This window comes from Palaemon carinicauda, chromosome 22 (assembly GCF_036898095.1).
Source record: "Palaemon carinicauda isolate YSFRI2023 chromosome 22, ASM3689809v2, whole genome shotgun sequence".
Classification (NCBI taxonomy): Eukaryota; Metazoa; Arthropoda; class Malacostraca; order Decapoda; family Palaemonidae; genus Palaemon; species Palaemon carinicauda.
The window spans coordinates 86,349,912-86,365,536 of record NC_090746.1 but is presented as its reverse complement, the minus strand read 5'-3'; the positions used below and the strand labels follow the sequence as shown (position 1 = coordinate 86,365,536).

Below are 15,625 nucleotides of genomic sequence, written 5' to 3'. Positions count from 1 at the left end.
GGCTACCTCCTTGGTATTTGTTAATTTATTTTGAATGAAAACACATATGATTTGGCGGTTGGAAATGGTTCCCTCCCGCACTACTTATCCGTCTGCACTCTGTTGGAAATACATAGCAGTTTTGGCTTGCCATTTTTGGGCTCAAGCTATATCGTCCTGATGGAAGGTTCCTTCAGTAGCTTCCTTTGGATATATATGACTACCATAAATATTCCCAGAGAATTAAACTAAAGGTTTTCACAGAATTCTCACTTCTGGCGCGAGTACCCTAAAGGTTTCCCTTTAGAATATCGTATATCAACAGGGGACGCATGCATTAACATGTCACATGGCTATCTGCACCCCACCTAGCGTTTACGCTTCGAGGGGGAAAGGTGGCGAGGTAACTGAGGAGCCGTTCTAAAGTTACCCTTCCTTCGTTACCGTTACGGTACTTGCAACGTAAACAAACCGTCTGCCATACTGTGTGACGTCACGTCCGTCCTCATTCCGTTTCTGGTAGCTCCCAACACCGTTTGTTTGTTCCCAGTGATCGACTTTTATCTTATGTATCCTGTGCCATGTCTCAACCTTCTGCATCGCCTTCTTCTGGAAAGTTGAATACCAGGTTCTTGTATTGTTTAAATAAGCTCTGGCCGTAAAGTAACGATTTTTTACGCTAAAATCTTATGTTTTTTAGTGGAGCTGTGCCTTACCTGGAGGCGCCATTTTATGGCGCAGCTGTTCGCTTTGCATGCGTTGTTTAGTTAGCTAGAACAGCCTTCCCGGCCTTATAACTAATTAAATATCATTAGTTATTTAGTCTTCATTAATAGGAATTAGTTATATTATGCCAATGGTATTCTTCGGCGCTCTTAGTTAGCCGACCCCATACTAGACTTTCAGCCTAGCCTAGGCCGCAGCCTAGTGTTCATGTTTACTTCTGCATGATATAATAAGTGTTCCCAGTGTTATGTATTTTTAAACATATACAAGATTCAGTGTTGCACATATCTTTCGCCTTCTAGGGACCATACAAGGAACCGTGCCTGGTCCATCCATGTCACATCCCCTAACCCAACATTGGGACCCTTGTATGCTTCCTTATCTCCCCTGTTACCTTCGAGTAATCTCCCTCTGGGTAGCCTTGCTATATCTTAGCCCCTTACCCGGAAATATTTTCTGGTAGGTTAGTCTAGATCATTCTTCCCTCTTCCCTACCCCAGAGTACCTATCGTTCATCCCAGTCCACCCTTAGGGAACGCCTTTCCCTTTAGGTATTGACTGAGACTGAAGGTAGAGGGGCCCTGCCCTTCCCCCTAGACTGCTCTCGGTTGGGACACGTCCCTTCCTCTTGTAGCCTAGCGATATGTCTCCTCAGCCCTCCCTAATCTAGGAGAAGCTCTCCTGGTTTAGGTTAGGCCTTGGGGGATTCTGTTTTATTATAGTTCAGGACAGTACACCAGTGCTGTTCCTACTCTGAGCTAACCTACCCTAGGGTTGGAGAGCGCTTCTCTCCTGCCTGGGTAGTATAGCATCTAACAGATTCCCCCACCCCTTGGGAGTTTTAGGGTCACGACCCCTTCTGCTCCCTCAGACCCCTACCCCCACTCTATCCCTTTGTGTCGGCTTGCCTTCACACCCCTGTCCGCTGTCCTACAATTCCCCCTCGGGGAGAATTGTAGGTTAAGCTGTGCTCTCCTGCTTGGCTGGCCGCTCTGCTACACTTCCCCCTCATAGTCGAACTATAAGGTAGTGTTGGTAGCCGTCCTGCCGGCGGAAGATCACCCTCCCCCCACCCCTTTTTTTTTTTTTTTTTTTTTTTTTTTTTTTTTATTGAGTGTCCTCAGATCCTCCCTTGGATTACCATAGGCATCCAGCCGTCTGCCGGCTCCCTTCCGCCAGGTGATAGGCATATCCCCTCCTATCATGAGTGCACTCCTTCCGGAGGGAAGCCGGTCGGGTATCGGACATTACCCTTCCCCACTCCCTCCTTATCTTTCTCTCTTCTATCATGGTGCCGGTCCACTGCCGCCTCCGCCTGGTGACTTTCCTACTTCATAGGACGTTCCTATCTGAGGATTACCTAAGGCAAAAACCTGTCGGGGGCCGCCGCCCCTTGCCGCCGCTAGCCGCCAGCACCCCAGGTGACCTTCCTACTTCATAGGATGTTCCTATCTGAGGATTTCCTATTTTTGGGTGAGATGGCCATATCGTCCTGATGGACCCGCCCAACTGTTCCAGTTCAGCCTGCCAGGCCCCTCCCTGCTGTATTGTATCGCGGAGGCTGGTTGGAAGCTAGAATTCGGAATGAGGACGGACGTGACGTCACACAGTATGGCGGACGGTTTGTTTACATTGCGAGTACCGTAACAGTACCAAAGGAAGAGTAACTTTGGAAAGGCTCCTCAGTTACCTCGCCACCTTTCCCCCTCGAAGCGTAAACGCTAGGTGGGGTGCAGATAGCCATGTGAACTGTTAATGCATGCGTCCCCTGTTGATATACAATATTCTAAAGGGAAACCTTTAAGGTACTCGCGCCAGAAGTTAGAATTCTGTGAAAACCTTTAGTTTAATTCTCTGGGAATATTTATGGTAGTCATATATATCCAAAGGAAGCTATTGAAGGAACCTTCCATCAGGACGATATGGCCATCTCACCCAAAAATAGATTTTTCGCTTCGCTCAAAATCCGTTTAATGGACTAATTACGGCTGCGTTTCCTTCTTATACAGTACAGTATCTCCTTTTGCCATTAACGTTTAATGACGTCTTTTGGCTTTACTGTATCCCACTTAGTTTCTTGAGGCAGCAGCAATGAGTATATCTGACATAACCAGCTCACGCCCTTGGCCCGATGCATCAACTGACCATCACGAAACCACCCAGCCCATCGTGCCTAGCAACCACTCAGTTGTGCCCAAAGTCAAGCTACCGCTGTTCTCACAACACAACACCGCCTTCTGGTTCCTGAGGGCGGACGTACTTTTCAGGGTGGCCAAGCTAAACGACCCCTGCGCCAAAGCTGACATCAACCTGACCTCCATCCCTGCGGAGGTATTTGACAAGATCTCCCCATGGTTTGATGCCCACTCCGGTCAGATATCCTACGACGACCTACGAACCAAACTAATCAATATATACTCGCTTTCCGTCTCTGCAAGGGCACAGAAGGTCCTTGATCTCAGCAATAGACCAATGGACAACGACGAGAGATAAGCCTATCTCACGAAATATTCCTCCAACGCCTTCCGTAGGACGTGAGAGCCCAGCTCACCGATACTGACACCCTGCCGATGAACAACCTAATGTCAAGGGTACAGAAATTATTCGAAGCCGCCTTGGCGCATCATCCTCCTTCAGCTGCTCATCCCTCAACTCCTCGGCGGTGCCCTCTGCTGACGACGACGAAATCCTCGCCTTGATGAAGAAGAAACCTCCACAGCCGATGCAACAGAACCATAGACCGAACCTGATTTGGTGTTTCTACCACCAGCTGTTTGGGAGCAACGCAATTAAGTGCAGGTCCCCCTGCAAGTTCCCGAAGAAATTCTGACGCCAGCCACCGCCGACATCAACCATAGCCGCAGTAGCAGATCACGGCAAGATCTGATTCTACATCCTCGACGCCGTATCCAACCGTAGGCTTATGGTTGATACCGGCTGTATGCAATCAACATTCCCTCCCTCACAGGCCGACCTAAACTGGGCGCCTAGCAGTGATGCCCCCTCGCTCATCGCCGCCAACGGATCTCCCATACGGTGTTATGGGACTAGGGTGCTTAAAATCTCAATCATAGGCTGATTTTACTACTGGCCCTTCGCCATCGCTGACGTCAGACACCCCCTCCTCGGCGCTGACTTCCTGGCTCACCATGGCCTACTCGTCGATGTCGCCGGGAAACGCCTCATCAACACCAGGAAATGCCGAAACCGCCCACTACGAGCTGGTCCGGGTATCATACCCATCTCCTGGTCCGGGTATCATACCCATCTCCTGGTTCGGGTATCATACCCATTCCGCCGTTGTAGCACAGCCCTACGCCGCCCTTCTTCAGGAGTTCCCCGACGTTTTCAAGCCGGAACTTCGACAATCGCTGGGATCCCCCTCCAAGCACGGGGTCTACCACCACATAAACACAACGGACCTCCCACGCACGCCAAGTTCCCCCGCCTCCTGACGCAGAAGCTGAGAGATGCCAAACGTGCCTTCGATGACATGGAATGGATGGGCATATGCAAGAAGGCGTCTAGCCCTTGGGCGTCTCCGCTCTACATGGTAAAGAAATCGGACGGGACATGGAGGCCCTGCGGTGACTACCGACGCCTTAACCTCATCACAACGCCACACCACTACCCTCTACCGAATATGCAAGACCTCACCAATGCCCTTCATGGGGCAGAAATTTCTACGAAAATGGACCTTCTTAAATCATACTTTCAGGTTCCTGTGTTCCCTGAGGACGTGCCTAAGACCACCATCATAACGCTGTTCGGCTCCTACACCTTCTCATATTCAACCTTTGGCCTACGCAATGCAGGAGCCACGTTTCAACAACTGATGGATAGCATCCTGGGGGACCTGCCATTCTGCATCTGCGACGTGGACGACATCTTAATCTTCTCCAGGACGAAAGAGGAACACTGGAGACACATCCGCGCCGTGCTGAAACGCCTTCAGGAGAACGGTTTGATCGTGCGCTTCAACAAGTGCACATTCGGTGGCGAGAGGGTGGACTTCCTCGGACATCAAATATCCGCAGCAGGCGTGAAGCCCACATCGACCAAGGTGGACGCCGTGAAAACCTTCCCAACCCCATCGACCATCCGGCACCTTCAGGAGTTTTTGGGGATGGTAAACTACTACCATCGCTTCATCCCCAACATCGCCCACATCCTGACTCCCCTTGACGACGTCCTAAAGGGAAAAGCCAAGAAGCTCGTCTGGGGTCCCTTGCAGCAACGCCCCTTCGACAGGACGAAGGCAGCCCTCGCCAAAATCACCACCCTGGTGTACCATGACGACAGTACACCCCTGGTGTACCATGACGACAGTACCCCCCTGAAGTTGACCACCGACGCCAGCAACGTCACCTGCGGTGTTGTCCTCGAACATATCGTCAACGGTTACCCGCAGCCCTTGGCCTTCTTCAGCAAGAAACTCAAACCTGCGGAAACCAGGTACAATACATTCGACAGGGAGCTCCTTGACGTCTGCCACTTCAAATACATGATTGAATGGACCCCCTTCACCAGCCCCTGATCCACGCTTTCACGAAGTCTTCAGACGCATGGTCCTTTCGCCAACAACGACACCTGGCAGCCATCGCAGAATTCGGCTGCCCTATCGGCTACATACCGTGTATGAAGAACCCCGTCGCCGACGCCCTGTCTAGGATCAAGATCAACACGGTCCACCTGGGGATCGACTATGCAAACCTCGCCGTAGAACAGCAGAACGACCCAGAGGCCCAAGACTATCGTACGACAGCATCAACGCTACAGATGAATGACATTCCCCTCGGACCGGCCGGGGAAACCATCCTCTGCGACACCAGCATGGATTCCCGCCTCCTGTAGAAGGAAGATCTTCGACGTCCTCCACGGATTATCACACCCCTCGGGTCGCACTACAGCCCTTCTTTTATCCGAGAAATTCATCTGGCCAGGAATCAAGAAAGATGCCCATGAGTGGGCGAGAACCTGGATTAATTGCCAGACGAGTAAGGTCAAGTGCCATACTGAGTCGGGAGTCGGTGATTTTCCCCAACCCTAGAGACGATGCCGACACATCCACGTGGACGTCGTGGGACCTCTGCCGCCTTCAGGTTCTGCAAGATACATCCTGACGATCGTCGACCGCTCCACTAGATGATTAGAAGCAACTCTGATGTCCGAAGCAACCACCCATGCCTGCGCTGAAGCTCTCCTGTCAAGTTGGATCAGCCGCTTTGGTGTCTCCGACAATATCACGACGGACCGAGGTTCTGCTTTCTTGTCAGAGATCTGGATCTCTCTGGCAAACCTGATGGGAACGACACTCCACAGCACCACGGCATACAACCTGCAGTGAACGGCATGGTCGAGAGAGCTCGTCGCACACTCAAGGCAGCCCTGATGGCGAGATATACGGACGAACATTGGAAAGCGCAACTCCCGTGGGTCCTTCTTGGCCTTCGCACCGCTCCCAGGGCAGATGGCGAACATTCTCCTGCGGAGAAGGTCTACGGTGAGGCACTTAAAGTCCCTGGCGAGTTCTTCCCTGCAACTACCGACGACACCAAGCTGGATCACCAGAGAGAAATCGCCGGAAAATTCAGACCATGCCAGAAAACATACGAAGACACGACCAGAGACTTCACGCCCAAGAACCTAGACGACTGCGACTACGTCTTCATCCGGGTCGATGCTCACCACCAACCCCTGACTAGACCTTATCGCGGCCCTTATGAGGTTGTCAGAAGAACAGCAAAACCTTTCCCCTTGAACGTCCACGGACAAGAAGATTGGGTGACGATCGACCGATTAAAACCAGCGTACCTTGAAAGCAACAAGAAGATCACCGCGGGCCCTGGTAGACCCAGGATTCCACCTCAAAACAAATCATCCATCAGACGGGAGAAAACCACCCAACGACAGGGGAAAACAATTCCTCCGAAAGAGAGCAACCTTCCCCTCCGCTCAAACACCAGAGGGTAACTACGTTGCCCTCCACGATACAGGGATTAATCGCATCAACCATCTCCGATGCCCGCTGTCTGGGTGGGGGGGGGGAGTACCTGTAAGGACACCGTCTTACCCGCCGTGTTTCCTCCCCTTGGACACTTTTCTGTATATTGTATTTTTATTATTTATTCCACAAAGTGGATTTTTGTATAACGATGTTGCGCTCTTTGAGAACTTTATTTTCATGTATATTTCATTAGCCTACCGCCTTGGTATTTGTTGATTTATTTTGAATGAAAACACAAATGATTTGGCAGTTAGAAATGTTTCCCTCCCAGGCTACTTATCCGCCCGCACTCTGTAATATAGTGACCATTGCTTGTTCAGTAAATTTTCAGTCTCTCTCCGCCCGTCTTGTTGTCCTCACAATACAATGAAGCACAAAGGATTGTGCAATATGGAGGAGGTTTCTGAAGTTATCATCAAGAGATGATCAATTAACCGGGTCCGACAGATTCAGGTATATAAACATCTAGGTAGGCTACAGACAGTGTTGCCATTTCAGGATGATGTAATAAGTTGCGAGCTCAATACTTTAAATTTCCTCTTTTATAGAATTTCTTTGAACTATTATTGTTTAGCTACATTGTGAATCAATATTCATTTAATTTTCAACAGACTAACATATATATATATATATATATATATATATATATATATATATATATATATATATATATATATATATATATATATATAATGTATGTATATATACATATAAATATATATATAAATATATATATATATATATGTATATATATATATATATATATATATATATATATATATATATATATATATTTATATATATATATGCTACTCTTGTAATGAGTGAGGTTTAGGCAGGATTTTGTTTAGATACAGAGATCACTATTATAACTCTAGGAAAACACATAATAAAAAGCCTAAGTAATCGGGCATACCAGAAATTAATCAGTTAAACGAGTAGTAAGCAAAAAAATTGGTACGATGGGCAAAGCACATCCTAATGCAAATCAGAACTGAGTTGATACTGGGAGATAAAAATTCGCTGCTTATAAGCTAGCAATACTAAGATTATATTCAAACTTAGGGAAAGAATTGATCTTAAAACGCGTAGCTTAAGGAAAGAACCCCCGTACGCCGTGTATGACCTTTGCCTTGCGTTAATACCTCCGTGGCGTCACGAAAACATGGCGTATTTAGCAACAACAACTTTATCATAGTTTACCCATGTCTATTAGAAGAAAACGTAAAAGCTAGAACCAGAAATATTACGAGTAACTATACTATATTATCCTTAGCGAAAACTAAATGCTAAAAGAAAAATAAATTAAGGAATATTTTCAGAATAATGATAATAATAATGTTGCACAGGAGATTGTGGGTATTGAAGTCTCCAATTAAACAGATCTTGTATATTTGTGGATTATTTGGGAAAGTTTTGCAAATTATAGTTACAAGAGGGTTGATTGTAGGCTATATTCTATAAATATTAAAGTTGTTATTAATATTCAGGTCTAATCAAACTACAGATAATTGAAATTATGAAGTGTTGATATTGTAGCATCGTAGGTTACATAATTATGGATATAGGTTGCAGTTCCTAGTATATCTATGAAGATTCCATTCCATGCTTTATCTTTTTTATTTGTTTATTATCAGGTTCTATGATTTATTTTAGCTACCCCATCTTCCGTTTTCTGTTCTACCTGTCTTCCAATAGGCTGTCAGTCCAATATGACGACCACCCATGAAGATCCCTTCTTTTCCTCTTTGAATTACTAAAAGATTGTCGTCCCTTGATAATAGTTCCAACATCCTACCTTCTTGAATTTGATTTATTCATCACTCTTCCATGTCAAATAATTTCCCCCTTCCTCTCACATTAATATCCTTTGATGCTCCTTACATCATGCAGGTACGACTAACACGTGGCTGTCTTTGATGTTTGTGTGAAGTACTTTATAGTTTTCCTTTTTCCTTACGAATTTGATTCCAGAATTATTTATTCTCAAATACTGTGTAAACTATATAATAGAACTTATCTATTTTCATTTATATCTCTCAGCCTAATTTCAAATCGGTATTATTTTATAAATTCCATTTCTGAGTTTTATGCAATTATTTTATATGCCAGGCAGTTAGACTTTATTTGTAGATGTGTTCCCTGGATATGCTTATTGCTTCTTGTATTCTTCATAGACACCTCTCAGGACACCAGCTTTAATGAGGAGAATAATATAGATTTTGGATCTGACATGGCACCTCAATTTCTGCGCAGACATCCGACACGTCTGCCTTTAGACCTGGCTGAATTATGCATGCAAGGTGATAGGGTGTCCCTTTTCAAGCAACCCTACATCATGAGAAAAGCAAACATGTCACATCCCATTAAGTTTATGGGTGTACTTAAGGTCCCTCTTTTTCTTCAACATAATCTTGCAAAGGTGTTTGAAAGTGTTATGTGACACTCTTGCCTTGTCTTGAGTGACCTTCTAGCAGCATCATCTATAGAAGTCTTAGACTCTTCAGACTAAAGTGTTCCCTTAAAGGATCGGAAGAGCATCAAAATGTCCCACTAAAATGGTCTCCTAACTCACGCCATTGCCAAAAATCAGAAGTGAAATTGGTCACCAAGATAGAGGTTTAAAAAGACTGCAGCTGAATATTGAAGAACCACACCATCTATACAGGACCCCACCATTGAAACTCTAAAGTATTCAAGCATCACCCTATGCAGTAGGAAGAATCAACCTTACTTATTATAACACCAGGGGAATCTGTATATAAATTAGGTCCAAGCAGTTGCCAGACCTGTGAATAGCTTCACTTATGATTTGCTCACAGCATGATTCAGAGGCAAGTCCAAAGCTCAAACCATGTGTTCTGTAGTAACAAAATTTAAACACTCCCCGTGGTGAGCATTGAAATCACCAATGATCTCAAAAGAGCTCTTTCTATCATCTTATATCTTGGCCATAATGGTAAAAAGACAATTGAAAATAGAATCATCCACGTCTGGATTCCAATAGATCAAACACAACTAAAATCAGTTATGCTTGTCATAACCTTTTACGACCTAAATCTCATGACATCCACATTAATAGTAGGACTTATGATAAGTAGGGTACACACATAATAAACACAGCCATTCCCCTTGCCTTAGTTATGTTATCCTGTTTTAAAATTGTTGGTTTCTTAAAACTTGAAATAAGGAGCTCAGATGAGTCCCTCATATGAAAAACGAAAGTTTCTAAGGATAAAAGAATACCATACTGTCTGTAAGCAACTGCATGATCTGTCATATTGCCATGTAGTCCACAAATATTGCAATACATTAGACAACACTGGTGAATAGGGATGTCTACGACACATTGGTCTTGGATTTTGCTTAATATCTCTAGACAGAATAAGAATTAAAATCAATAAAAGATCTCATCATATTTAAAAAAAAACTATACAATATTAATATCAACATCAATATGTACACAAATGTATATAAAGCAATTCATAAAACACACCATGCAAGGCTAAATATCCTCAAGGATAGCCACTTCATCTGAAATGAGGACAGTAACGATGGTTTTGAAAATAAATACCAGAGAGGAAGATAAAGAAACAGATAGGGAGAAGGAAACCTCTTGATAACCCACCAAGCATCCATGACCCTTTTATTAAGCCCGCCCACATCACAACCTTTAGAAAAGATACTTCTATGTCCTGAAAGAAGTGGGGCTTGCTACACCACTTGCTGGGCAGTGTCACAGTTCCTATGGAAAATGTATCCAGGTTCCTATATGCATAATCCCAAAGATAGTGTGCCGTGAAGGTGATCTGTCTTTTCCAGATATCAGCTCCAGTACGTGAGCAATTGAATGGTTCTTTCTGAGGGCTAACGTAGTACCAATCCCTCTGACTTGAGGTGCTGTGGAAAGTCTGAAGCAGAGAAGTCAAAATAGAAACTTCTTTGTTCTCAGGACAAACCAAAGGCCTTTCCTTATTTGGAAGTATACATCTTTCAGATCTATGGACAGAAGAAAGTTGCTTGTACGACAGTGTAGGCCTGTAAGGGGGTCTCCATTTTTAACTTTGCTTCCAGAACCAAGTCGTTCAGATAAGGCAGGCCGATGACTAGTCTCTAGCCTCCTGACAATTTCTGCACTAGAAACAGGTTGCTGTAAAATCCTGGAGAAGAGTCGTTGACCTCCTTGACCGCTTGCTAGTCTAACATCTGCTAGGTCTCCTCCCAAAGAAGTGGGTCTTTGATGGATCCTCTCGAATACAATGACTGGTTCGTTGGTACTCGAGTGAGAGCAGGGAGAGTTGGTGAACGAGAGGCAGTATCCGACGCGAAAAACCTCAACCATCCACAGTTGTGACCCGTGGAATTTCCCCATTGTCCACTGATTCGACAGGCAACCCCCTACAGATGGTGGCATGGGGGATCACCACCCCTAATGAGGTCATCACTGGGCATGCCCTTGTTTGGCTCGATGCCTCCGGCGAAAAGGCTGGTTCTGATCAGTCAATCTCTTGAACTAATAATTGAAATTTTTGTTCCTCTCTCTCATAGGTAGCTGCCTATGGGGCAAGTTCTTGCATTTAGGCAGCACATGTGGCTGTGGTGGTTTAAAAGTTGCAGCCCTCCTGAAAAAGGAGGCTTGTCTTGCCTTTTCCCACTTTTCTGCTACTGCATCTACTTCGTCCATGGGAAAGAGAGAAGCACTTTATGTCAGTAAGGTGTTTCTTAAAGACATTGATTCTTTAGAGATCATATGCTTGACAAATTCGTTGAACACTGCATCCCTATGCTTTAATACCGAGTCGATCCATCGGTAGTCAGCCTGGTGTACCAAGAAATCCATTGCGTTCGCACCCAAAAAGATGAGTTCCTCGAATCGTTTATGTATGCTGGATTTCACACTCAAAATGTGGCCAAAATCACCCCCTTCAACTTCCTCCATTATCGTAACAGAAACAGGTTATTTTACAAACTGTACACACAATAAATACTCACTCTTAGAATCCGCCAGATTCTGGGATATCACAAAATACAACAGTGCACCAGACCTGTGGCCCAATGAAAAAAAAAAATTAAAAAAAATAAATAAATAAAGCCTGTAGAACTGATATTGCTGTTGGCTCAATGTTCATGACTTCTGAGGCCAAAAAAAGTGATGGATGTTACGTGAGTCATTTCACCAACATACCTGTGGTTAGGGTCGCCACCAGTGTCTAACAGAAGTGGGGGAGGATGAGGTCCCTCCGTTATTTAAAACTTCCTGTTTATAGAAGACAGGAAGAATTAATTTTGAGCAACAAGCCAATTGCAACGAGTCTTCTGTTGCAGAAACCAGTGCCTCCAGTTTCTGGTTAGTCTTCTGGGTCTGACGAAACTATGGCAACTCAAAGTAGTGCTTCAAGGTGTGTGTCATCCAGAAAAGCAAGTCTATTGGTGTCTTTCTTCCTGAGTAGGAAGCTTTCGGAGTGTCACCCAGGTTCTTGATTTTCATAACGAGTCCTAAGACCCTCAAGAGGCTCGTTAGAGGAAGACTTTGATGGTCTCACATCAGCAGGACACGGTGAATCAGCAACATAGGAAATCTCAACAGGCTCAGGGAAGGCAAGTCATGCTCTCTTCAACAGATATACCGTATCACAAGAGCCTGTGGAGTCACTCATAGAAGGTGCCCATTTGTTCTTTCTCTTGGAATCAAGATCTTCCTTCTCCCTGGAAAAGGGACAGAGGTAAGGGGTCACAAGACGTTTAGTGGGATGAGGGTTCATCTCATCCTGGGACTCATGGTCCTGACAAGATTATGGGGATGGTTCTTTGGTCGATTTCTGTGAAGATGTCTCTTGGATTGAATTTGAACCTCTCCGATACGACTTCTATTGGAAAAAGCCTTTATACCCCTGTATACCTCAGAAGCTTCCATCTAGGATCCTCAGAGGGTGGCTGCAATTTGTAACTCCAAAAGGGCATTTTACCACTTTAGGGCATGACATATCCATATACAGTAGTCCTTTATGGGAACAACAAGCAACTCTGATGAACTTTTGAGTTGACAATCCTTCTTGTTGTCAATCACAACTCTAAGGAAAGGAAGGAAAAGGACTAGTCATTCATCAGATGGCACTGTTTGCTTCTTAGTTTTCCTCTCAAAAAGCACTTCAAGAGGCATATCCTCTGCTTCCTCTTCTTAGCGCAGACTATTCTTTGAGGAGGTGCCTGCTCTTGCGGTGGAAGTTGATCATAATTGAATGGTACACGCTACTAAGGATCTCGCTCTTGCGCATGTGGGTGAAGGTTGCAATCTTGTGGTTGAGGGTTGCACTCTATCCAGTCTCATGAACCAGTAAGCTTTGCACTCACAGTCAAACCAACGTTCCTCTGAGGTTCACGCTTAGTACATGGCGCTCTTCCACTTTACACACCTCTGGAAGATTTGCGATAAGATTTCCCCGGACCGAAGCCCGGAAGGATACAGCAGCGCTCTTCATTGGTTTAGCCAAAATAGGGCTATCAACAGAGAACTGGGAGACAAAGTCCTTGTCATAGGAGTCAATGTTTATGGGCAGCAAAGAGGGCGATGGCACAACAGAGCGGTTTGATGGCGCAACAAGGCACTTCTCATCCGACATGTGGAGAGCTTCAGCTGGAACAAGCTCAACAGTCGGGATATCCAAAACTGGAGATTAGAGATCACTTTCAAGTGCAGGCCTCCCTGTTTCTCTAGGGAAAGCAGGAGTCTACCTCCTTAAACGATTGCCCTTGAGAACTAAAGTCACTGGTCTCTCACTTTATCCACCATTGTGTTAACTGAAGAAGAGCCTGAACAGCGAGTTTCAGAAGTCATTATCTCACTGACGAAACTGAGGAAGAACGATTATACTTGGCTTTCTTCTTCTTTCCACACTGAAATCTTGCCCACTGGGAGGGAAACCACTCCTGCTTGCATTACTTAGTGCAGTAGTGCCCTCTCCAGGGCTGACGCAAAGAATGAGGATCAACCTCAACCTTTCTCATGAAGGTTCTACAATGACAATCCGGCAGTCCTAGATATGCCTGCATTTTACTAAGTTTCCTCATACTCATACTGTAATGAGAAAAAGAGAATATTAGGAAAAACTGCATAAAATCGCAGGCCAGCTGGAGTGTGTCGGGAACATATCTGTTCAAGAAAATGGCCAGAATCACAATGGAGGTTCAGAGTACTATCAGACCCAGACCACCAGTGATATTGGGTAACGGTTGCCAGAACCTCAATAATTCTTCATTGGCTGTTACCAGCTATTGCCATGTCTTTCCCCTACTAAAGGATGAGGGTTTGTATTCATGTAGGAACAATTGCCATTTAAAAAAAAATACAAAAGGAAGAGTAAAGATAGAACAGTGTACCCGAGTAGTAGGTTGGCCAGGGCACCAGCCACCCGTTGAGATACTACCGTTAGAGAGTTATGGGGTCCTTTGACTGGTCAGACAGTACTGCACTGGATTCTTCTCTCTAGTTACAATTCATTTTCTCTTTGCCTACACATACACAGAATAGACAGGCTTATTCTTTACATATTCTCCTATGTCTTCATACACCTGACAACACTGAGATTACCAAACAATTCTTCTCTCAAGGGGTTAACTACTGCACTGTCATTGTTCTGTGACTACTTTCCTCTTGGTAAGGGTAAAAGAGACTCTTGAGCTATGGTAAGCAGCTCCTCTAGGAGGACACTCCAAAATCAAACATTTGTTCTCTAGTCTTGGGTAGTGCCATAGCGTCTGTACCATGGCCTTCTACTTAGATTAGAGTTTTCTTGCTTGAGGGTACACTATTCTATCTTATTTGCCTTCCTCTTGTTTTGTTAAAGTTTTTATAGTTTATTTAGAAGATATTTATTTCAATGTTGTTACTCTTCTTAAAATGTATTCTAATTTTCCTTGTTTCCTTTCCTCGCTGGGCTATTTTCCCTGTTGGAGCCACTGGGCTTATAGCATCCTGCTTTTCCAACTAGGATTGTAGCTTAGCAAGTAATAATAATCATAATATCTTCAAGCAAGACAACTCTAATCCAAGACAGTAGAAAACCATGGTACATGATCTCTGGCAACACCAAGACTAGAGAACAATGGTTTGATTTTGGAGTGTTCTGGAGGAATTGCTTACCACAGCTAGCATCTCTTCTACTTTACTATCTGGAAATTAGCCACTGAACAATTACAGTACAGTAGTTAACCCTTTGAGGGCGAGTCCTGCCTAGAGGAAACTCCTATGAGCCTGCAGGTGTCACAAGAAACTGACCAATCTGTTTGACTGTGGTGCTTCTTACTAAAAAAAAAAATCAAATTACAATTTAGTATAATTGACCAAATTTCATATCACTATGCGATAACTCTAAAAAGCAGCCTTATTTAAAAAGAAATATCTTTTGTTAAAAAAAATGTTACTGAAAATTGTAAATTCTATAGAATTTCTTAATCTAATTTCCTCATTTTTGTTCATTTGAAATAATTCTTATACAGAAATAGAATATTATTCAAACATACGATAATTGAATAACAACATTCCAATTTCAAAATCTTTACCTTTTTACATAGCCAGCAAGAGAGTAATACAAGGATTTTGGATGTCCCAAAGACTTTAGTCCATCCGCAGAGACTCCATTGCCTCTTGGGTAGAGTGAATTAGTTTAAATATTCAGTTTTGTGAGAGAGAGAACTTTTTCTTATATCGGTTGTGCAAATTTATATTTCTTATCACTCATTTTATATTTCATATGAAATATTATACATAGTGTATGTCTGAACCTCTTTCATTTATCTTCATTACTAAAATTTCTATGCAAACTGAATAGTTTAAATGTGTTACCTATAAAGTTGTCATGTGTACCTGTTTGTATTTCATTAATGCATTGCACAGCGAAGGTAATGGCGCGAAGT

At 44.2% G+C, this 15,625-nt stretch overlaps 1 protein-coding gene across 1 annotated transcript in view; it reads left to right on the top strand.

Annotated features, from left to right (window-relative positions):
• Positions 1-15,625, top strand: part of LOC137616583 (uncharacterized) — a 229,293-nt gene that overhangs the window by 51,068 nt on the left and 162,600 nt on the right. The gene's annotated exons all lie outside the window — the stretch shown is intronic.